Source organism: Phascolarctos cinereus, unplaced genomic scaffold, assembly GCF_003287225.1.
Source record: "Phascolarctos cinereus isolate Bilbo 61053 unplaced genomic scaffold, phaCin_HiC Scaffold_726;HRSCAF=1367, whole genome shotgun sequence".
In the NCBI taxonomy this organism is placed as follows: domain Eukaryota; kingdom Metazoa; phylum Chordata; class Mammalia; order Diprotodontia; family Phascolarctidae; genus Phascolarctos; species Phascolarctos cinereus.
The window spans coordinates 194,052,427-194,065,791 of NW_027556098.1; the positions used below are offsets into that span (position 1 = coordinate 194,052,427).

Consider the following 13,365-nt stretch of genomic DNA (forward strand, 5'->3'; position numbering starts at 1 on the left):
TATTTAGTGGAGAATGACATAGTCAGACTTGAGATTTAGGAAAATCACTTTGGCAGTAGAGTGGAGGATAGACTGGAGTGGGGAAAGACTTGTAGCAGGCTATTGCAATAACTCAGGCATAAGGTGATAAGGGCCTGCATAAAGATGATGGATTTGTGAGGGGGGAGACATAGAAACAGATATGTTAAAATAGAAATAATACAACCCGTCAACAGACTGGATACAAGAGATGGAGGCCTGTACTAAGATGGTGGATTCGTAAGAGAAGAGACTTATAAAGAGATATATAAAGGCGATGCTGTGAAGGTAGAAACAAAACAACCTGTCCACAGATTGGATAAAAGAGATGAGTTCTAGTGCAGAGTTGAGGATGAAACTAAGATTGCAAGCCTGGGGTCACAGAGAGGATGGTGATGCCCACAACAGTGATATGAGTGCTCAGAAGAGAGAAGGGTTTGGGGGAAAAGATAATGAGTTCTGTTTGAGAAATGCTGAATTTGAGATGCCTATGAGACATCCAATTCAACATGTCTAAAAGTCAGCTGTTGATGTGGGGCTGGGGCTCAGGACAAAGATGAGGACATGATATATAAATCTGGAAATCATCTGTATAGAGATGACCACTAAGTTCATGGGAGTTGACAAGATCATTAAATGAGACACTGGCAGGCAAAGAAAAAAAAAAGAGGACCCAGCACAGAGCCTGGGGGAGACACCCACAGTTGGTGGGCATGAAGTGGATGAAAAATGAGCAAAAGAGACTGAGGAGTTGTCACACAAAGAGACTGGGAGAGACAAGTGTAACAAGAATCTAAAGTGAAAAAGCAATTCAGGAGAAGTGTATAATCAATAGCATCAAAGGCCATACAGAAAGGTCAAAAAGGAATGAAGGCAGGGGCAGCTAGGTGGTGCAGTAGATAGAGCACTGGCCCTGGATTCAGAAGGACCTGAGTTCAAATCTGGCATCAGACACATAACACTTACTAGCTGTGACCCTGGGCAAGTCACTTAACCCCCATTGCCCAACCAAAAAAAAAAAAAAAGGAATGAAGGCAATGAAGAGATAACTGGTAATTTGGGAGAGCACTTTCATTTAAATAGTGATGTTGGAAGCCAGACTGCTGGTAATTTTCGCAGAGCACAGTTTTTGTTAAATGGTGGGTTGAAAACCAGCGCTTACAAGCGAATGAGAGCAGCAGAAACAGAGGCTCCTGGTTTAAACATCCTTCTCAAGGAATTTAGCACAAATGGGAAGAGAGATATAAAATGAGAGCTAGTAGGGGACGACAGGATCAAGATTGGGTTGGTTTTGTTTTTTTTAAGGAGGATACATGGGCGTTTATAAGCGGCAAAGAAGGAGACAATAGATAGCGAAAGAAAGATCAATGGGGATTATAGAGGGGTAAATGTGCAAAAGAAGACAGAATGGAACAGAATGACAGGTGCATGTAATAATAATAACAACAACAATAGCTAACATTTATATAATGCTTACTGTGCCAGGCATTGTACTAGGCCCTTTACAATTATTATCTTATTTGATCCTCACAACAACCTTGGAAACTAGATACTATTCTTTTCCCTATTTTACAGATGAGGAAACTGAGGCAAACAGAGGTTAAGTGACTTGCTCAAGGTCACACAGCTAGTATCTAAGACTGTATTCAAACTTGTCTTCCCAATTCCAGGCCTGGCACTCTAACCACTTAGCTACCTCATTGCCTAAAAGAGGGGTTTACTTTGGTAAGGAGGGTCATATCTTCATGTGAAACAAGGGAGGAGGAGGAGGACATAGTGGTGATACAAGATAAGGAGTGGGAAGTCAAAGGCACTCTCAGTGAACGGTCTCAGAGTTTTCGGGAAATAGGGATGGAGGAGTAGGAAATGCTTAACAAAGGATAAAAAGGCTTGGAATAGCTACTATAGTGAGTGGGGTAGTGAAACAGTTACAGAGGTATAAAAGAATTACCTTCTTGTAGGGAGCACCCAATTGAGATTATGTAACATAAACTTGCAGAGGGCCTTGTCAATGTAATTATGTGCCTTTCTCCAGCTCTATTCAGGTGTGAGTGAATAGGAATGAAAGAGGGAGGTGTTTGTTGTTGTTGTTGTTGTTGGTTTGTTGGGTTTTTTTTTTTGGCTACGCAATGGGGTTAACTGACTTGCCCAGGATCACACAGCTAGTAAGTGTTATGTGTCTGAGGCCGGATTTGAACTTAGGTCCTCCTGAATCCAGGGCCGGTGCTCTATCCACTGCGCCCCCTCGCTGCCCCATGAAAGAGGGAGATGGAAGAAATAACCCAAAGTTGGGATTTGTCATGGTATGACAGGCAATAGGACAAGGAGGCATGGGATTCAACTGTAGAGGAAAGCATTGAATTGGTTCATCAAAGGGTCAAAACAGGGTTACAGAGAAGAGCAGGGCAGGGGGGAGATGGCCTATGAAACAACTGAGAGGCAAAAGGACTGAATATCAAAGTGAAAATGGAGAACATGGTTAGGGGTTATAAGGCATTGAGAAAAGATGGAATGATAAACAACTGTGGGTGATCACAAGATCAAGGGTATGACCATTTCTGTGTGTAGCTGCAGTGAAGAGTAGGTCACAGAAACTGAGGTTAAGAAACTGGGATGTGAGGATATTTGTGGAGGTATCAATATGTATGTTGAAGTTCTCTAATATGAGGGCAGAAGCTGAGGTGGAGAGGAGTCTCATGGGGCAGGCACTGAACACAAAAGAAAAAGAATGTCCTGGAGAGGGTCAAGAGATAATAACCACCAGGATCTGAATAGGATGATAACCTTAAATAGAATGAACCTTAAAGCAGAGGGAAATTGCTGAATGATGGTGACAGAGGGAAAATCTGCAAGTCAAAGTGTGTTGTTGATTTATTAATTCTCTCTTGCCACCTAGACTCTCGATTTCTCTTGTATAAACCTTTAGTACCTGCCCTGAATGACTTCCATTCCCTTGAATTTTTGTCCTACCTAGACTCACAACAGCCAATTATAATAGCACTTTCCTCCCAAACCTGTGACATAGATAGTACAGTTATTAGCATCTCTGCAATGCAGATGAGTAGCCCATCATAGTACAAGTAGCATTAGGTAGTAGGGGTAGGAGCTGGCATTTCAACCCATGATTTCCTACTCCACATCTTCCAAGTGGGTCTACCTGGCTTAACTATATTCCTAGTCCTACTGCCACCTAAACAGATGTGAAACAATCTAAGCCTGCAAAAAAAAAAAAAGTCTATGGGAAAAAAAAATGTTTTTCAGGAAAAGAGAATAAAATGTCTAATTGGACAAAAACAATTAAGTCTACCCTGAAGTCAGGAGGACCTGAGTTCAAATGTGGCCTCAGACACCTATTAGCCATGTGACTCTGGGCAAGTCACTTAACCTCAATTGCCTAAAAAAAAGTTAAGTCTAGCAAACTGAATATCATTAAGTAACATTGAAATTATTAAATACCATCTGAACCTTGTGGTATTTAAGTCTAAAAAAATATTCTACTTTAATGATCACCGTTGCCATATTACTAAAAATGAAATTTGGTTTAAAAAATTAATGTGGAAATATGTTTTACATGATTGCACATGTATAACCTGTATCAGATTGCTTACCATCTTGGGAAGGTTCTGTGGAAGGGAGGGAGAAAAATATGGAACCGAAAATCTTTTTAAAAATGAATGTTAAAAATTGTCTATATGTAATTAGAAAAAAAATACTATTTTTAAAAATAGATTAGATTATATGGAGAAATTGGATGACGTCTACCAAGAAGATTCCAAGAGAAAATTAGAATGATGTTGCTGAATTGCCTATCAGAATACTTCTGAATCTTCATTTTAGAGAATGAGAGAAAATAGTGAATAAACTTGAGACTAATATAATCAGGAGGGCAAAGGAAATAATAAAGATCAAGCATCAGTTTCTACAGCTTCCAAATTTTCTTATTATTGCTCCTCAAAAGACTTCCTTCCTTCCTTTCAACTTAAGGAATATTGATTCAAAGAGAAGAGCATTCTCCCAGGAGAAAATATTTATGAGTTGGAAAAAGGAAGTGAATACGCTACTGTCATACATAATATCAGGGACAGGCGTTCAATTTCAAGGTAAATATGGTAACTGAAAGATAAACCAGTAAAGGTGAATGGATTTCATACAAAAGAAAACAGGATAACTCAACACCCATGTTTACTGCAAGGAAAAGGCTCCTCTCACCACTCTCTCCCACCTCTCCAGCCCTCTGCTCTCCAGTTTGTAGAAATGCTTCAGCTGTACAAAGGCCATTGTGATCACTTATATACCCACTAGTTATATATTAATTTATAGTTGAATTAAGAGAAAATTCTATGGGACAATATTTCCCATGTTCCTGAAGCCCATGGTACAATCATTCTCTAATGATGGGCCAATCAGGGCAAGAGAAAGCATCGATTTGGCATTCTTCCTGAATAAAGCAAATATCAAAAGCCCCTTTACACAACCTCAGAAGCCTATGCTTCTACTGTAACTAACTGCTAACTTGTACTTTGCTTTTTAAGGGTATCCTGGAACAAGCATGCTGTGCAACCTTTTCATGAATTCCATGAGCTTAAGAGAAACCACTCACCAAGATATACAGCGTTAAAAAACTAAACCAGACCATTACTGGCACAACTATACACCAAAACCTTTTCTTACCTTCTCTTTATTACTCTCCAACCTGGTCTTCCCTAGAGAAAGAATACTGCTGGCTCAGAGTTTAAAAACCTTTTCCATTAAGGACTGGTTAAAATCCTATGTCTCTTCAAAATGCTAATGAATTATACTTTAGTTATTTGGAGGGACCATAACATATTTGCCAAATTCCAGAAGGAGGAAAAGTCAATTTTAGTCCATAAAATCCCCCAGAGGCCAATCCCTGCTGGATCCTAGGTCCATGACAAATATAGCCCAAGATCAACCAAACTACCCCAGAAGTTCTTCATACTTGGGGTGATATGGGGCTGGGCTACAGAAACCTTGGCTATCCACTCTAAAAGGTTCTTCCATTCCATTCTCAATAGGTATAACATTCCTTGCAATCTGGCTTCTGTCTCTGCTACTCTACTAAAACTGCTCTCTAAGAAGTCACCAGTGACCTCTTAGTTACCAAATCCTCTGGTAATTTTCTTCTTCCTAATCGGTTACCCTCACCCCTCCTTGAAACTCTCTTCTTTTGGCCTCTGTAATAAATATTATACTATCCTGTTTTGCTCCCTGCCCCACCCCCTTTCTGACTGCTTTTTCTTTGGCTCTTCACTCCACCACCCTCTACACCTCGTTGTCATCTTCTCTTCTCTCTCTACACTTTCTCCCTTTGCATTCTAACCTGTTCACATCCTTTCATCTATCCTCTTTGTTCAACTTAAATATCTCCCCTGAGCTAGAGTTTCATTTCAACCTGTCTGATAGTAATCTCAATCTGGACACATTGTCAACATTTCAAACTTGTGCATAAGACCAAACTCAGCAGCATACCCCTCCCTGCTAGCTACTCACTCACTCCATCTTACCCCACCACTAAGCTCTCAAAAGGGTACTCCTAGCTTTTGCTTTTCTGTTAATTGCCCCACTATTCTCTCCCAGTTATTTTTTACTTCTTCATCACGCCCCCCATCATCCAAAGCATCATTAAGTTCGGTCAGTTCTATCCCTGAAATGCCATTTAAATCAGGTCTGTTCTTTCTGATCCCATTGGCCATTACCATAGTTCAGACCCTAATTAGCTCTACTTACCTCAACTACTCTGCAAAAGCCTCCGAATTAGTCTCCCCACTTCTAGCCTCTAACCTCTCCCATCCACCTGTCAGATGAATCTTCTGAAAGTAAAACTCTGCTGCTACTTAAAAACAACAACAAAACATCTTCAGTGGTGTCCTTCCCACACCCGTGGTCTACCACATAAAATCCAAACACTGTATCGTGGCATTTGAGATCCTCCGTGATCCAAGTACAAACTATTTTAGAGGTATCTTAAGTTCCAATCAAACTAGATTGCCTGCCATTCCCCAGATGTGACACGTGCCTTCCTTCCAGTTCACCTTTGCTCATATTGTTTCCTGTCTAAAATAATAACAGCTGGAATTTATAGAGCACTTTAAAGTTGGCCAAGTACTTTACATCCATTATCTCAGCTGAGCTTCAAAAACAACCACCCTGTGAAGGAGATCTGGGATCAGATTCTGCTTCAGAAGTTGAACTGTATGACCCTGGATGAGTCACTTAATCTCACTTTGCCTCAATATCCCCATCTGTAAAATAAGTGGGCTAGAATCTTATGGATTGTAAGGCTCCTTCCAGCTCTAAGTCTATGCCCCAAAGTAAGAGCTTTCAGGCGCTATTATTCTAATTTTAAAGATGAGTTCATTGAGAAGTTAAGTAACTTGCCCAGGGTGACAGAGATAGTGATAGAGGCAAGATCTGAACCCACATCTTCCTAACTCCAAGTCTGGGACAGTACTATGCCATTCGGCCTCTCCCTATCTATCTCCACCTGTCAAATTCCTACCTCTTTCAAGGCTCAGATTAAATGCCACTTATTTCATAATGCCTTCCATGATCCTCCCATCCAAGAAAAAAGGGTCCCTTCCTTCTCTTAACTTCTACTTCACTTTGTATTCCACTTATGGCACTTATTATACCTTGGCATTTTGATAATTTGTATACCTATCCTAGCTCCTTTATTAGTTTAAAAGTTGCATAAGGCCAATGAACCTTACTCATGTTTGTATTCCCCACAAGCCCTAGCATGGTACCTTCGACACAGTAGAAGATAAAAATATTTATTGAGTGAAAGAAGGTTGAGTGACTCCACCCCATTTCCCTGTCATGACTGGGCCAGAAATCAGTAAAGTTCCAGGAAGGTGTTATCCTTTGTTGGAGTTTCAATAAATCATTAGCTTAAAGTAGACTAAGCTTTTTTTCTTACTTGTACCCTCTGCATCCTTCTACATTCAATATATCCTCTTCTCCAAAAGAATATTCCATAATAATAAATTATATTTATATAAATACAAAAGAATCTTCATAATAATATGGCATAGCACAGATCAAATCATGCTCCCCTAAATATAACAACTTCATATAATTAAAATCTGATGAAAAGCAAAACAAAACATGTTACCCTCAAATTAAGGTGGTAATAATGTCCTAGCATACAAATAATAAAAGAGAGTCAAAGTAGTAATAAGTGATCCCGGGTCTTCTTCATTTTGTAGCTACAGATCTGACATCCAGTACAGACATTCTCAATTTACGAATACCTATATACACAAACCAGACCCTGCGGTCAGAGCCCCTGTGGCTGCTGCCTCTTTAGTGACTGGAAAAACAAATACAATACAATTGGAGGTTTTGCTGAATAGATGGAATTTTCTAAAAGTGGGGGAAGGGGAGAAATTGTAAAAAGTTAAAAACAGTATCAGAAGCTAACCTTGAAGACAGACATACAAGTGGAGCTGACCTAACTCTGCAGTAACCAAAAATATCTCCCCATGTGATACTATTCAAAATTCCACCAATTATAGATTAATTCAGGTCAATGAGCATCTTTTTTGAAAAATGTAATTAGAGTATTTATACAGGCTCTCATTTACATGCTAGTATGAATTTGTTTGCTCAAATTGTTTTCCTGCTAACTCCTAGCTTCTATGGACTTCTTCACAGAGAGAATGGGCATTTTCAGAGCAGGTCAGTAAAAGAATTAATTCGGGAGCCTGGAAGCACATTGCGGAAGTGGGGGGAGAGAGTAAGGCAGATGTGAATGGACTTCTTCAGTGGGAAGCACAACATCAGTGGGCACCTAAAAAACTAAAGAAATGGATCCAAAAAGGGACTTGGGAATATAAAGATAAGCATCATCTACTTTGAAATTTGGACTTAAAGGTCCTTCCTGTACTCTACATTGTATATTCCCAGGTCTTGGTGAATACTATTTCTTCTACTTTGTTATGGGTTAAATAAATTTTTGTGAACCAGTGAGACAACCAAACTACCATTTTATAGCATTGTTTCTATAAGAAAAATACGTTCCAAGGTTCAATCAACTAATTTACAAAGGAACTTGTTAGGGGCATCTAGGTAGCGCAGTGGATAGAGCACCGGCCCTGGATTCAGGAGGACCTGAGTTCAAATCGGAACTCAGACACATAACACTTACTAGCTGTGTGACCCTGGGCAAGTCACTTAACCCCGCTGCCTAACCAATAAATAAATAAATAGATAAATAAATAAATAAAACAAATGAACTTGTTATTCACCCTAAATTTAAGGCTACTTGTATTTATTATTTGATAGGCATCTTTCAATGAAATAGAAGAGCAGTCCTCAAATTTTTCAGGCTCACTATTATTTTAACCATTCAAGGAATAAATAGTTATCAGGAAAAGCTGGTAAAGGGAGGAGTTCTGACACTGTCAGTGTTCATTATGAAAACAAGTTAGTACAAAGTTTAACATTCCAGGAAAAATTAAACCTGCATCTCTAATGAAATAAATGGTAACATTCTGTAGAAGGAACTTTCATTTTCTGGTAGCTCTAAAATAAAGGCTCAAATTTTAAAATTACTTCCTCCAGATCCTTTTAAAAAACATTCATGTGTAAAATAAGATGTTAAATTGTTACCTAAAATAGGGAAAATAACACAATTAGTTTAACTAGATTAACACAATTAATTTGCACAAGCTAATTATTATTTCCATAATAATGTACTGAGAAGCAGAACGGCATAGTGGATGGAGATACAGCCTCCTAACCAGAAAAGGCTAGATAAGTTCCATCACAGACAGTTGCTGCCCGTGTGTCCCTGAACAAGTCACTTAACCTATCAACATCAATGCTCACATGAAATTCTATGAAAGTATAAATTGCAGAACAGGTGCCAATTTGCATTGGTAGAGGAAATCCCCTCAATGGAAATACCTCATACCAATGAAATAACAGATCTGATTGTATACACACACACACACACACACACACACACACACACACACCCCCTCTATATATATAGCCATTTTCTTATAGTGGGGCTAAGAACCTTATTCCATCTGCTTTAAAAGTATGTTCTATCTACTTTAGATTTTAAGTTTATGAGTCCTCTGTAATTAAATACTTAAAGGAAAAGCCAAATCACTCAGTGAAGACATTATGCAAATTCTGTCCAAATAAAGGACAAGAAAATGCACCGAAAAACAGCAAGCAATTTAGGAGTTTCTGATTAGCTATAAAAATTCAACAGCCACAGAATAGTATTAAGGGAAAATGAACTGAAGAATAAGGTTTTATGCTCCCTTTTTTTACACACACCAATTTCTCAACTTTCCTATTTGCTCCATTATTATATTCATATTAAATTCTAGTACTTCAGTAAGGGTAGGAGGAACTCAATATGTCAGATCAAGAAGGGAATTTGCATTTAATACAATACTTGTACTATTCCTAACTCTACTACTCAAGAGAATGAAAGAAGTAGTTAAGATAAAAATAAATCCAAAGCAAATAGATTAGCATTCCTTATATGCTTGAGTGGGTGCTGATTGAGTATTTATTATGTAATATATACATACATGTATATGTGTGTGTATGTATTTATAAACTTCCCCCAGCAAATATACAAGTTCAATGCGCATAAGAAAGGCCTAAATCTAAGATTTATTCAGTAAGCTAATTTTCATAAAAATAACCAATCCAAAGTGTCATAATTCTAGAGTATACATAGTAAATCTTTACATTTAAGAGTCTTTAAAAAGTCTTCATTTTAAATATATAAATACAGTAGTCATAACGATCACTATAATGGAAGGTAAAAGGGCTATGCCTTAGGATACTGTCTGGGTCAGCAGGCACAAAAATCCGACCTACTTTCTTTTTCCCTCCCTCCATATTCTCTCTTTACATATTTAAAGTTCATGCAACAAATTCTTCAAGCTGTTCTTTTCCTTAGTACAGATAAATAACTTCTTCCTCTAAAACATTCACAGTAAAAACCCAGAAAGTCTCTAATAATAAACCAATGTGCTCATGGCTAAAGCATAGTTTCAAAAATGCTCCACTACTATTCTTTAAATAGCATCTCAAGAAGAATAACATCTAGTGAGGGTTTCTTTCTTTAAAAAAAAAATACAAAGCATATCTAAAAGGTAATGGCTTTTCTTTATTGATCATAGGAGAGGACAATTAAAAACTAACTTGGCAGGTGATTGCTCAATTATTCTAATAATTTTCCACATTTTGAAGTAAAACTAAAAACAAATGTGTTTAGATTAGGATGCTTATTATATTCATCTATCTCAGTAACAGTACTGCAAAGGATTTTTGGTATATGATTCCCTCTGCAGTTAGGCAAAATAAGAGGACTGGAAAAATCAATAATGCTTCAAATATATTGATTTTGAATTTAATTTATTGTTCTTGATACGTTCACATGCAACAAAAGGTCACCAAGGCTGAATGATGACATTTAACAAAGATAACTGTTGCCTTTACCTGGAAGGTGGTAGAAAGAATAAGAAAATCAAACCGGAAATCTTTCAAAAGTTCTTTGAAATTATTTCCTTTTAGAATTCCATACTCTAACTGCAAATACAAAGGGAAAGAATGCTGACCTTGCTAGCAAACTAAATGCATAGGAGAACCAATCTCCTTACATGGTAATAAATCTGAAGGAACAAATTAAGAATATACTTTTACACTTACACACACCCCTAGGAGGTGAAGCACAATTCTGCTCATAAAGTACAGAAAAAGAGATGCCGTGGAATATAAAATCCACTTCTAGGAGCCCTTATATTGTATCAGAGGCAGTTCTCTTAGTCTTGATGAAGACAATAGCCTCCACCCAAAAATAGTGGAAGCAAATCCTGTACACTCTTTCTTCAAACATATTTAAAATGTGCAGGTACAAGGGAGAAAGTTGACAGGTTGATAATCAGCAAGTTTTTTAAATCATTATGTTGTAGGAAGAAAAAAATCTATAAATTGTCAGGAGACTTAAGATCTAATCAGGTAATTTTGTGTATGTACACTTCTCTAACCAACAAAGCAATTAACCATTTACTACCAGTGAACCATTTGTAATTCACTCCTCAATTCCTATGTAATCTAATATTATCTCTTGAGGGACTGCCAAAATATTTCAGAACAAGGTCCTGAGAATGTCTCTGATCTTTGTTCTTCCTAAGTTTGCAGACTGCAAACTGACCAAGCCTACTGATGGTGACAAGCAACCTCAAAATGAGTTTTGGCGTACAGAAATTTAAATTGGCAACTATCCAAAATTTTTCCAAGACCCTCATATTTAGTAGGGTGATAGGAGGGTCCCTGAGTCAACAACACATTGTCATCACCTGCTTCAAAACCTGCTCTATGTTAGTGCTTAAAAATAACCTGAAAGTTAGGCTGTCTGTGCCTTTTTTCCAAATTGGCTCATTAAGATGCAATCGAATGTGCTTCACAACTAAAGACTAGCATGCTAACAGTGCAGCAGGACACTGCATGCATGTTTCTAAAAATACATAAAATCATACATTAGATCTAATGTCCTTTAAGTTCTACTTGTGTTTGCCTATATATGCGTGGCTTCAGCAAGTGCAGATTTTTTTTTAGTGGCACTTTCAACCAAAACTATAATTTTCCTCAAAAAGTCAGTACAGGAAAAATCCAAAACAAGTTTTGGAAATAAAAAGGTAAGGCTATATCACACTTGTACAAAGTTTAGAGGTTTTAGAAAGTACTGTCAGGATATATCTAGAATTGCAAATCATTAGCTATGCAGCGCTCTGGAGCAGATACAAACACACAGATACACATATTTACACGGGATTCTCCATAGCTAAAAACCGAGTAAGGAGTTCTGAGTTCCACATTCCCGGCTCTCCGAGGGCAGAAAGAGACAATGCGGGGACCTCTGAGTACTTGCCGCCTCTTCCCTAGTCCCTTTTTGCACTGGATTTTCTCTGGGAATCACCCACACAGGCAGGATTCCGCCCTCTCCTTCCGGCAATCTACAGCAGCAGCAGCAGCAGCACAAATCAACTCAGCCCAGGCAGCAAACTTGGGGGGGGGGGAGTTTGGGGAGACCATCTTTCCTCAAATGTCCACTCTCTCTTGTTCTCCTTCTTCCCTTTCCTCCCGATCCACAAAACTACTCTCTTTCCAGAGCAACCCCAAAGCCACAAACTCAACTCCGGCGCACTGTCAAGTAAGTCCCCCCCCCCCTTCCCAGGCCAAACAAGTGGCTCGGACTGCAGACACTTTGCAAGCAAGTAGCTTAGAGCGGATTGCGGGGGGTGAGGGGGGTGTTTGGGAATCTTTTATCTTGGAGGAAGAAGGGGGGAAGCCATGGCTTGCACACATATGCTCTGCAGAGAAGGGTTAGATACATACTTTGCAAGAGGATGCAGCTGTCTCCTTTCTCTCTCCCCGAGCTTGCCCCAACTCCGAAGTTAGTGCCAATCGTTTTCCCCCCAGAGCTCTCCGGGCAGCAGCAGCAGCGGAGACTCCTCCTCTCCCATCGAGGAGGGGAAGGTGGTGGGAGCCTCTCTCCTCCCCCCCTCTTCAATGCACCCCCATTATCTCCTCCTCCTCCCTTTCTGCCTTGGGCCCGGGGCGCGCGCTGTCTTCTCCGTGCCCTGGGAGCGGAGGCTCCCCGCCTCCCGCGCGCGCCCCGACGGCTCTGGGGGACCGCTGGCGCTGGGCTGGCGGCAGAGTGCGCGGAGGAGCGGAGCGGGGCGTGCGGCAGCGGCAGCGGCGGCGGCAGCAGCGGCGGCAGCAGCAGCAGAGGCAGCAGCGCCTCCCTCCCTGCCTGCCAGCCACAACCCACCCCTCCCCCACGCCCCCGCTGCCCCCCTCCCCCAACCCCGCTCCCTCCTTCCCTCCCGCTCTCTCGCTCCCCTCCGCCTCCTCCTCCTCCACCCCCCCTCTAGCTGTCACATTGGGAGATTCCGCTCTTGCTACATTTGCTGCTGCTCCGTCTTCCTCCCACACACGGCTCGTGTGACGCAGATCCTGGCGTGGGCAGCCGCAGGGGCGGGGGTGGCTGCCGCTGAGGCTGAAGCTGCTGCCCTCTTCCCACCACCTTCCTTCCCCCCACCTCCCAACCCCCCACCATCTCTCCTTCGCCTTCCCTTCCCGTCCCCTCCCCTCCCCGGAATAGGGAGTACCACCTATTCGAACCACAGAAGGGAAGGACCAAGTGAGACGCCCCAGGAGGGGAAGGGCTCCCGCTCCCACTCCCACACCCCCTGCCAATCCGACTCCCGCTGCTTCTTAAAAGGGAAAAGGGGGGAAAAAAGGAGGAAGAAAGAAACAAGGAGTAGAGAGAAGGAGTTGTTGCCTCAG

At 40.5% G+C, this 13,365-nt stretch overlaps 1 protein-coding gene across 7 annotated transcripts in view; it reads right to left on the reverse strand.

Moving 5' to 3' along the window:
• The window catches only part of NAB1 (NGFI-A binding protein 1), a 59,697-nt gene extending 47,198 nt beyond the window's left edge, over nt 1-12,499 (reverse strand). For all 7 annotated transcript variants that reach the window (XM_078146925.1, XM_020993582.2, XM_078146924.1 and 4 more), the window contains exon 1: nt 12,412-12,499. The gene's annotated coding sequence lies outside the window, so the exon portion shown is untranslated. The remainder of the gene's footprint in view (nt 1-12,411) is intronic.
• Nucleotides 12,500-13,365: the final 866 nt, after the last annotated feature.